Source organism: Eupeodes corollae, chromosome 2 (genome assembly GCF_945859685.1).
Source record: "Eupeodes corollae chromosome 2, idEupCoro1.1, whole genome shotgun sequence".
Classification (NCBI taxonomy): domain Eukaryota; kingdom Metazoa; phylum Arthropoda; class Insecta; order Diptera; family Syrphidae; genus Eupeodes; species Eupeodes corollae.
Window position 1 is genome coordinate 105,862,516 of NC_079148.1, and position 9,985 is coordinate 105,872,500.

The following is a 9,985-nucleotide window of genomic DNA, read 5'->3' on the forward strand; positions in this document are numbered from 1 at the left end:
TTTAAAACACATCCCACATAACATCAAATCTAAAATACTCACCACAGCAATTTAATAAAAAAAAAACAACAACATCTGTCAAAACAAGTAAGAACACCGCATCCAATTCTTGTTGGATTTCGCAGTATTCATGGACCTAATGTCAAAATTACAAATACAACAATGTAAGCAAATGGCTGTTGGAGGGTGAAACGTACGAAAGATTCCGGTCTTTATATGGAGTGTCTTTGGTCCCGATTACATCATATTACTGCGCGAGGATCGCTCAATAAATAAAACAAAAAACCAAATGTAAATATTTATGATAAAAACTCTACATTTTCGACCGTGTTTAAAGGTACACGGTGAATCAAGTAGTCCAACTCACTACGCGCGCCGCGTCACGCTGCGCCAAAAACCATCCTCCTAAAAATTGCACATATTGGTGTGTTGCTTCCGTGATAAATCTGGAGTTGGATAAAGCAAGAAACATTATAAAATCAAAGACAAGGGAGACACAATCGACGATGATAGTTGCCTTGCGATTAATATTTTTCAGAGTTCAACGTCTTGCATGAAGAAGAGAGGGAGCCACATCAGGCCTCAGAGCCACAGAGGTACAGAGGCAACAATGACAAGACTCGTTTGTTGACGGTATACCCGTATGCTCTGTAATGTGTGTACATATCTGCACATAAGGAATTCCATGAGTGCTGCGGCTGCCTGCTGCTGCTGCTTCTATACGCTGCTATGAAGGCTTTAAGGTTTTTTGGATTCTGAAAGCCAATTCGAATTAAATTACGTAACATTGGCAATCCGTTCATGTGTCAGGTTCAGCATGAGCGGCAGCATATATGATTATTATTATGCTGAAGAAAGTGAGTTCTGTTTTATAGCGAGAAGAAAGTGCAAACTCGATACTTCTCATTTAATGCAATATCGTTTTCGTCTTCTCCCCGGTGTTGTTGGTATTATTGAGGAGAATATAATACATATTTTATGATAGGAATGACCTTCAAGTATAATTTAGGGTTTCGAGTAACCTTCAACGAATTAATTTTCAATAGACCTTTTAAACATTTGTTATTTAAGGCGTGTGTTTGTGCTAACCATAAAAGATGTGCAATGGTAAGAAAACTTATATTTTCAATTTGTATGCTTATTGGATAAGTCAATATTTCGTAACCAATTTATGATTTTTATTTTGTACAATTTAAATGTTTAGCCTCAATGTTGCCCTAAACCCTAAAACGTTTTAACAGTCGTTTTGTTTTGTATTTTTAATTAAATACTCATTATGAAAAGCTTCTAGGCTTGGCCTTATGTAGTAAATGAAGTATCTTTTTGTATATTTTGGATAACTGTACAATTAAATAAATCGATGGTCATCATTTAATTTACTAATAAAAGTTAGTTTATTGTGTTGCTCCTAGGCGTATACGTACTATTTATTAAGTGCGTTTTAAAGTAATCGTTTAGAAACTTGAAAATAATTGAGTTCACATAACATAATGCAGTGAAAGATTAGGTGGATAACCTATTAGTGAATAGATAAATAGAAATATTATTTAATGTCATGCTTTTTTTTGTTGGAACTAGACTCAGGCAAAAAGTCTTGAGTTTCAACATTTTGAGCGAGCGCATCACGACAATCCGCATCAAGGCTAAATTCGCCAACATAAGCCTAATATGTGCACATGCCATAACAGAGGGGAAACATGAAGAGCTCTTGGACAAGACATATATGAGCAGTGCCCTGGCTACAGCATTAAAATTGGCTTAGGAGGTTTTAACGCCAAGCTAGAAAGAGAAGACATTTTTGGTGGAACAATCGGGAGATACAAACCTGCATGACACCACCTAATTCAGGCTGATCTATGTCAGTGAGGAGCGAGACGTTCTGGTAGCTAGTACGCAGTTCACACATCTTAATATCCACAAGGAGACATGGAAATCTCCTGATCAATCAACTGTCCACCAGATTGATCACATTGCGATCGAAGCACGACACTTCCCCAGTATACAGGATGTCCGAACATTCCGAGGGACCAACATTGACTTGGACCTGTACCTCGTTGTAGCCAAGGTACGCATACGGATATCCCGATCCAAACCAAAACAAGGAAGTAATGTGAGAAGTTTCGAAGTTAGACAGCTACAATCACAAGAGAATGTCATGTCCTTTTCCGATCGAGTCTCTAACAACCTCCTAAGGAGTGTATGCTGCCTGCATTAAGCATTGAAAACCAGTGGCAACATTACCTTGCAGCCATCAGAAATGCCGCCTCTGAAGTACTAGGTTTCACACAGCCACCACAGTGAAGCCCCTGGTTTGACGGCTAATGCCGACAAGCGAACGCAGCGAAACAACAGGCATACAAAACGGCGCTATACAGAAGGACCAGAGCTGCTCGCGAGCTCTACGAGCAGAAGAGGCTTCTTAGATGGAAAAAATAGAACATGAGAAGCTCGCGGTCGAGGAGATAGAGGGATGTCACAACAGGAATGAGGTTCGTAAATTTGTTCCAAAAGGTAAAAAAACCTGCCAAGGGTACCAGCCACGAACTGAAGCCTGTAAGGACGATCAGGGGAACATCGTAGTAGAACTACAGTTTGTTTAAATATGGAAAGACCACTTCTCCAAATTATATAACAGCGATGGTGAACCGAATTCTACTGTAAGGGAGATAGAACCACTCAAACTATGCGACGCAGATCAACAATTCCTCCTACCAGACCTCTACCAAGGAGCAGACGGTGACTTGGTAGGGAGCATGCACCAACTCATCTGCAAAATATGATCGGAAGAAAGCATGCCCGATGAGTGGAATCTCTGCATAGTGTGACCGATTCATAAAAAAGGAGACCCTCTAAATTGCACCAACTTCAGAGGCATCAGTCTATTTAAAATTGCATATAAGATCCTCTCTGCCGTATTATGTGAACGTCTGAAGCCGTTCGTCAACAATCTTATCAGTGTGGCTTCAGTCCAGGAAAGTCCACTATAGATCAAATTTTTACACTACGGCAGATCTTGGAAAAAACTCAGAAGGTTCAAATCGATACCTACCAACTCTTTATCGATTTTAAAGCCGCGCAAGACAGCATCCATAGAAAAAAGCTTTACAGAGCAATGTATAGTTTTGGGATCCCTGTCAAACTTATCCGTTTGTATAGAATGGCGACGGAGAATGCACGCTGGTCTACCAAGGTCGGAAAAGATCTCACCAATACATTTGATGTCAAAAAAGGTTTTGGACAAGGCGATGCACTGTCATGCAATTTCCTTAACATCGTTCTGGAAAGAATTGTGCAAAACTCAACCGTCAATACTAGAGGCACAATCTTCCAAAGGTCCATCCAATTACTCGGATACACAGATGATATTGACATAATTGGAAGATCAAAGCGTGGTGTCAGTGGAGCGTTTTTGAGCATTGCGACGGAAGCGAAGAAGATGGGTTTAGTGGTCAATGAGGGCAAGACCAAGTATATGCTGTCATCAAAAAAGGACACTGAACGACGACGTCTTGCATAAAACATCACCATGGACAGCTATAACTTTGAGGTAGTTAAGGACTTCGTCTACCTAGGCACCGCTATAAACCCAGACAAGGACACCAGCGCTGAAATCAAAGGAAGAATAACTCTTGCAAATCGCTGCTTCTTTGAACTTAGAAGGCAATTGAGCAGTAACGTCCTCTTTTGAGCATCTAAAATCACCATCTATAAGACACTCATCATCCCGGTTCCCATTTATGGCGCTAAGGCCTGGACCCTGTCAAAGAAAAATGAGAGCGTCTTAGGATGCTTCGAGAGAAAAATTCTTCGGGTGATTTTTGGTCCCGTACGCATAGATGGAGAATGGAGGAGAAGATATAACGACGAACTGTACGGTTTGTACAGCGACACTGACCTAGTTAGCAGAATCAAAGTCCATCGGCTTAGGTGGCTAGGTCATGTAGAGCGGATGGACATCAACGCTCCAGCCCGGAAAGTCTTCGAATCCAATCCCGAGGGACGGCGGCGCAGTAGAGGAATACCGCGACTCAGGTGGCGCACCCAGGTGGGAGAGGACCTCAACCAACTTGGCGTGCAAAACTGGAGACAGCTAGCTAGGGACCGAGCTGGCTGGAGACGCATGTTGGTTGAGGCCCAGGTCGGCCCCGGACTGTAGCGCCACCTTAAGTAAGTAAGTAAGTAATTGGTCCTCCCCACAATCCATAGGACCGACCTCGAAAGAGAGTGGATTTACAAGTTTCACTAGAGTGCCACCTGGGGTATTTAATCTAGTCGTTTTGTTCATTGCCATAATTTTTTTAACTTAGTGTTCGTACCATAAATAGGTTAGTTACTTCTATCCATAGTTTATATTCAGCCGCCCCACAGGGTACAGACGCTGACCAGTGTGCCGCACAATATGTGTCAGACGCTCTTGGATTTAATAGTGAGCTGGTGCATTCAGAGCGATATTTCCATTCTTTTGCTCCTAGTTCCTGAAAAGATAACTCAGGTGACTCAGCTCATATATCCAATGGATCCAACGCCCGTCGTTAGTTGGGTATCCAGCGGGCACCGCGAGGAGGTGACTATGCGATTTCGCTACGCCGAAAAAAAAATTGGTGCTGATTACAGCTGTGTTCAAAAAAAATAGGAGTGCTCTTACAAAATTTGTCTAAGTTGTTTTTTTTTTAACATGTGTTTAGTGGTGAACAACTCATTTCTCTTCCGGTAAATATAACGGCACCTTGAGTATGATAACACAATGAATTGGTTTGCAATTCATGCACATTTGCATTCATAACCACAATTTAAGTGTTTTTTACTACCTATTGGGCTGTTCATTAAAATAGGAGTGTGGGTAAGATTTCACATTTTAAAAGCAATAAAATAAAAAAAATTCTAAAAAAAATTAAAGTAAGTATGAAAATGGAACTAGGAATATTTAAAAGTTGAAATATCGTTTATTTCCACACATTTGATTATTTAGTGGGCTGTGGAAGGCATTGCACCAACGAAAAGCATCAATTAATTAAAAAACTTCTAAATGAAGGCAACAATAGAAAGAAATTAAGTTGCTGTTAGGATGCTCTGACCAGATGATCACTAATGCCATGAAATACAAAGAAAAATCCGAAACCCGAGGTAGGAAGCGAAAAACAACTGTAACGTAGGATCGTCGCATCGCTCGGTTCAATCGAAAAGCTCCCTTTGCTTCCTCCCAGAAGATCTCGGACTGTCAGTTAGGTAGGTAGGTAGAAATGGCGATCTCAAGGCAACCTAGCCTGAGATCCAATTAGCGCTGTAGTGCGCCGCCGTTTTGATACCAAAAACTCGTTTGACCTTTGATTGAAAGGGATAGATTGATAGAGAAGCTTCATAGCGATTATGTTAGAGCCATTTTGTCGCATTGAGAAAAAAGATTAGGTATCTAATCTTTGTCTCAGATAGCTCATCGAGTTCTTGAAAGAATGCTTTTCCAAAGCATTTCATTCTGGTGTTTGCCAAGCAGGACATTTGCAGAGGAAATGGATTATGGTTTCACTTTCTCTTTGGTCACTACAACTACAGCAAAAGGTGTTGTAAGAGATACCCAACTTGTTTGCATGAACTCCTATAGGCCAATATCCGGTACAAACCGCAACAATCCTGGCTATGGCTTGCCTTGGCCTGCATAGAAGATCGTTTGTACGGGTTTTGTTATAGGTGGGCCATATCTTTCTATATATAATGCAGTTGGGTAAATTGCTCCACCTTCGGTTTGATTCAGTTTGGTAGATAGAAAAGATTTTACTCTTCATAGCAACAAGAGGAATGATAACCATTTCCGCAAGTGAGCTATGAAGGGCCGATCCTTGCCTGGCTAGCTCGTCAGCCCGTTCATTTCCCACGATACCACTATGGCCCGGAACCCAGATCAGGGTGACACCGAGGTTAATATTCAGGCTCGCAAGCTCATCGCAACATTGCTAGACCAATTTAGATGAGGATATGGCCGAGTTAATGGCTTTGACAGCTGCCTGACTGTCTGTAAAGATAGCCACATTTCGGTTTTGGTTTGGGTTTTGTTTAAGTATCTTTTTCAGTTAGTAGTTTAACTATAAGAAGGCGATTGTTAGAAAATATATTAACTGTTTCGCGTCAATGGGGTTGAGGTTATGCAGTGGCCAGCTCAGTCGCCTGACCTTAATCCCATAGAAAATTTATGGGCAAATATCAAAAAGGGTGCTTCCCAGCGGAGACCTTCGAATTCGCGGCAATTGTGGGACGCAGTTCAGGAAGCATGGCATCAAATACCAATTGAGCGCTGTCGGACCCTAGTCAACTCAATGCCGCGTAGATGTGCGGCAATCATAAAAAACAAAGGTTTTTCAACAAAGTACTGAAAAAATAATGTTAAGTTTGATTATTTGCTTCCTTTTTTATACTTGAAATGAAATTCTCCTATTATTTTGAACAGTTCCTTACTGACTAATTTTAAGAAAATGTATGTTTTTACTATCTTATTTCTTTAAAGCAAAATAGTTAATAAGCATATTTAACAAATGACCGAATTTCCTACCTTGTACAAAAGAAAAAGTAAATAAAAATAACTTAGTTAACTATTAAATTGTTATTTTATCTTTAAAAATTTATCACTCCTATTTTTTTGAACACAACTGTATATTCAAAAATTTCGTCTTTTTCGTCAGTCCTATGGCATCAGTCCTGTGCCAGGTATGTATATTGTTATTGTTCTTCATTTCACGATCATTAGTACTTTTAAGATGAATATTGTTAGACTTTGTTAATATTGTTTGTTGATAACTTTAATATTTAGTAAAACTATGTAAAAGTAGCAAAGGATAAGTGAATAACGTTACGTTAAATGTCAAAAATCTGTTTTGAAAACTGATATAGTATTTTTTCCCGGTATCACATATATTTTAAGAATTTCGTTAGTCTATTTGAGATTGTAAACTCTAATTGATATTAAATAAATATAAGTTAAATTCTTAACATGGATTTTTGAACTATGTTCCTATTTCTTAAACTATTCGTCCATTCTATTTTTCGTGTAATTAATGCTCAACATTGCAGCTTCTTAATAGGTATGACAAAAAGAGCTTTCTTAAATCAAAAATCCATTCACTTACCCTCGCTCTGCCTACTTAACACTCATAAAAATAAGTCATAGCCATAAAATAAATACATATGTAAAATCAAATACTAATATCCAGAAAAGTATCTTAATCTATGTTCATATGTACGTCGCCGTAGGAAGGTTGAATAATAAATTTCAAAATATTAGATGCAAGATCTTTTTGAAAGTCCAAGCTCCAAGTGCACACTAGTTACGCATTAGGTACCTATATCGCCATCAACATCGACATCAACATCGCACATTGCTTTTGCCTCATGTTGATGCCTTTTAAAACAACAACAATCACAACAATAACAACCACGAAAATAATAAAAATTGAATCACACAAAACAACAAAAAGAGAGCAAAAAAATGTGCGATGCGAAAAATAAAATTTGAAGTGAAAATCTGCAAAAACAAAAATTAAAAGAACATCAAAATACGGCGAACAGCAAACAAAAGTAAAATAACAGATAAACCGATGAGCAATTGCATTGCAGTAACAAGTAAAGCAACAACACTACCAGCAACAAAAGCAACAAAAGTAACAAATCGACTTTAGGCGGTTTTCCTGTCCTGTACACGTACATGGAGTGCGGGCGCAGCCGAAGACAACAGAAAATGTAAAAACGACCAAGAGTAGAGAGATGCATTACATCGGCCAATGGCCAGTTAGGAGGTGAACGAACGCGATGCCCTACACACACCAACGAACACGTGACACAAGGCGCTCGTTGTGCATGATGTTGTTGTTGTTTCTGTTGATGTTGCTGTTGCAGTTGCACATCACAGACACACAACTTTTAGCAAGTCTCCCCCTTTGGCCCCCCGTGTACCGGTATACGGACGATTGAATGGCGCGTCACAAAGAAAGCAGCAGCAACAACAACAGGCTCGCGAAAAGCAACAAGAAGAAAGCTCACACACGTCGATGACGAACGTCGTCGCTCGTCTTCGCGACGCGGGGCAACTCCATTCGCCTTGGTTCAGCGCTCCATGCTCCATGCGCCCATATGGGACCCTATCATTTCAAGAGTGTTGCACCAAGCACGTTGCAAGGGGTGGTAGGGTGGTGCATAGTGTTTGTTACTTGGTGTTTGTAATTTTGCAGAACATAATAAAGTTACATCTTGGCTGCAACGCGCGCAGACCGCACCACCGGGACACGTAAATGTCCCCCTCTCCCAGCTAGCTCCACCCAGATCGTAATAATTTTTGATTTGATTTCCCGGCACTCTGATGGCAGGGCAGAGCAGAGCTTCACCGACTACGACGTACACACTGTACTGGCCTTTTGAAAGGTAATGTGCGCGAGGTGGCGCTGTTTCTAATAGAAGATGGAAAATAATCAGCCTGAAAATGACCATTTGATGGAAACTGGCAGCAAGAGCAAAATCTCCTTTAGGCAAGGGCACGGCCATCAAAAGAAGAGGGGGATCTGCATCTCTGATGGCTGAGCGGACAGATGAATTAGAAAAGATGCACATTTTTCATCGTTGGGCCACTTGAAGCTGCTATATAGGATTCGGCTTCGCAGAGTGATCTTTGGCATGCGCGCCAAAGGAATTCTGCTGCGCTCTATGCTGTGATTTTGTGTGTGTTCAATGTGTTGGCTTTTATTATGGAAATAAGAAAAACCAGCCCGCTGCGCTGGTACTTCAACGGCGGCGCGGCCGGCATCCAGCCCATCATCATCGTATCGCAGAGCTCAGCTAAGCACAACACCAGTACATCAGAACTGCAAAGATGATGATGACGATGATGATGAGGAACAAAAATGATACTACTTGTTGATAGATTTTTCTTACCCTTTGAATAGACTTGGAATTAACTTCCTGGGTCTAGAATTCAATTATAAAGAAAATCTCAACACAAAAGCGTAGCTCTGGTATTTCTATCTACTATATTTTGTTTATAATATATTTATAAGCTTAGACACATCACTTCAGTATCTAAATGTATATGTATGTTTATATAGGGAAGTTTAAATCTTTATAATGCGCTGATGTTCAATGAACTTTTATAAATGCATATTTTCTCTTCGAGCTGTCGAAGGTATCCCTATACTTCGATATCTGTTATGGTATGCTTAACCTTCATAAAGTTTATATATCGGAGATCATCAAAGATTTTTTCGCCTGAGTAAACCTCGAACCCAAGGACTTTGATCCTGGATATTTTAAGGAAAATCGGGTTGGTGTTTCAATTATGGTCTTGAGCTTAAGCTGTTATCTTCTATTTAAAATATCATTTTAATTGAAACGGCAAGTTATCCGGGTATTCTGGTACCCTCAAAGATATACATTGACTCTTCCAGAATAATAATTTTGACCGTTACCGAGAAACATTCCATCGGCTTCATTGGTCATTCTACTTAAAATATAATTAATATGAAAAATATATAAAAATAAAATATAAATAAAAATATACAATTAATTTATTCATACATAATAAAAATACTTTTACTTATTTAAGGTGGCGCTACAGTCCTGTGTGAACTAGGGCCTCACCCAACAAACTTCTCCATCTAGCTCGGTCCCTAGCTAGATGTCTCCAGTTTCGCGCTCCAAATTGGGTGAGGTCTCCTTCCACTTGTGCGCGCCACCTGATCCGCGGTCTTCCTCTACTGCGCTGTCCTGTGGATGTGCATTCGAAGACTTTCCGGGCCGGAGCATTTGTTTCCATGCGCTCTACGTAACCCAGCCATCTTAGTCGTTGGACTTTTACCCTTCTGACTAAGTCCACATCGCTGTACAGCCCGTACAGCTCGTCTTTCCATCTTCTCCTCCAATCATCTTCGATACATACGGGACCGTAGATCACACGAAGAACTTTTCTCCCGAAGCGACCCAAGGTGCTTTCATCCGCTTTTGTCATAGTCCA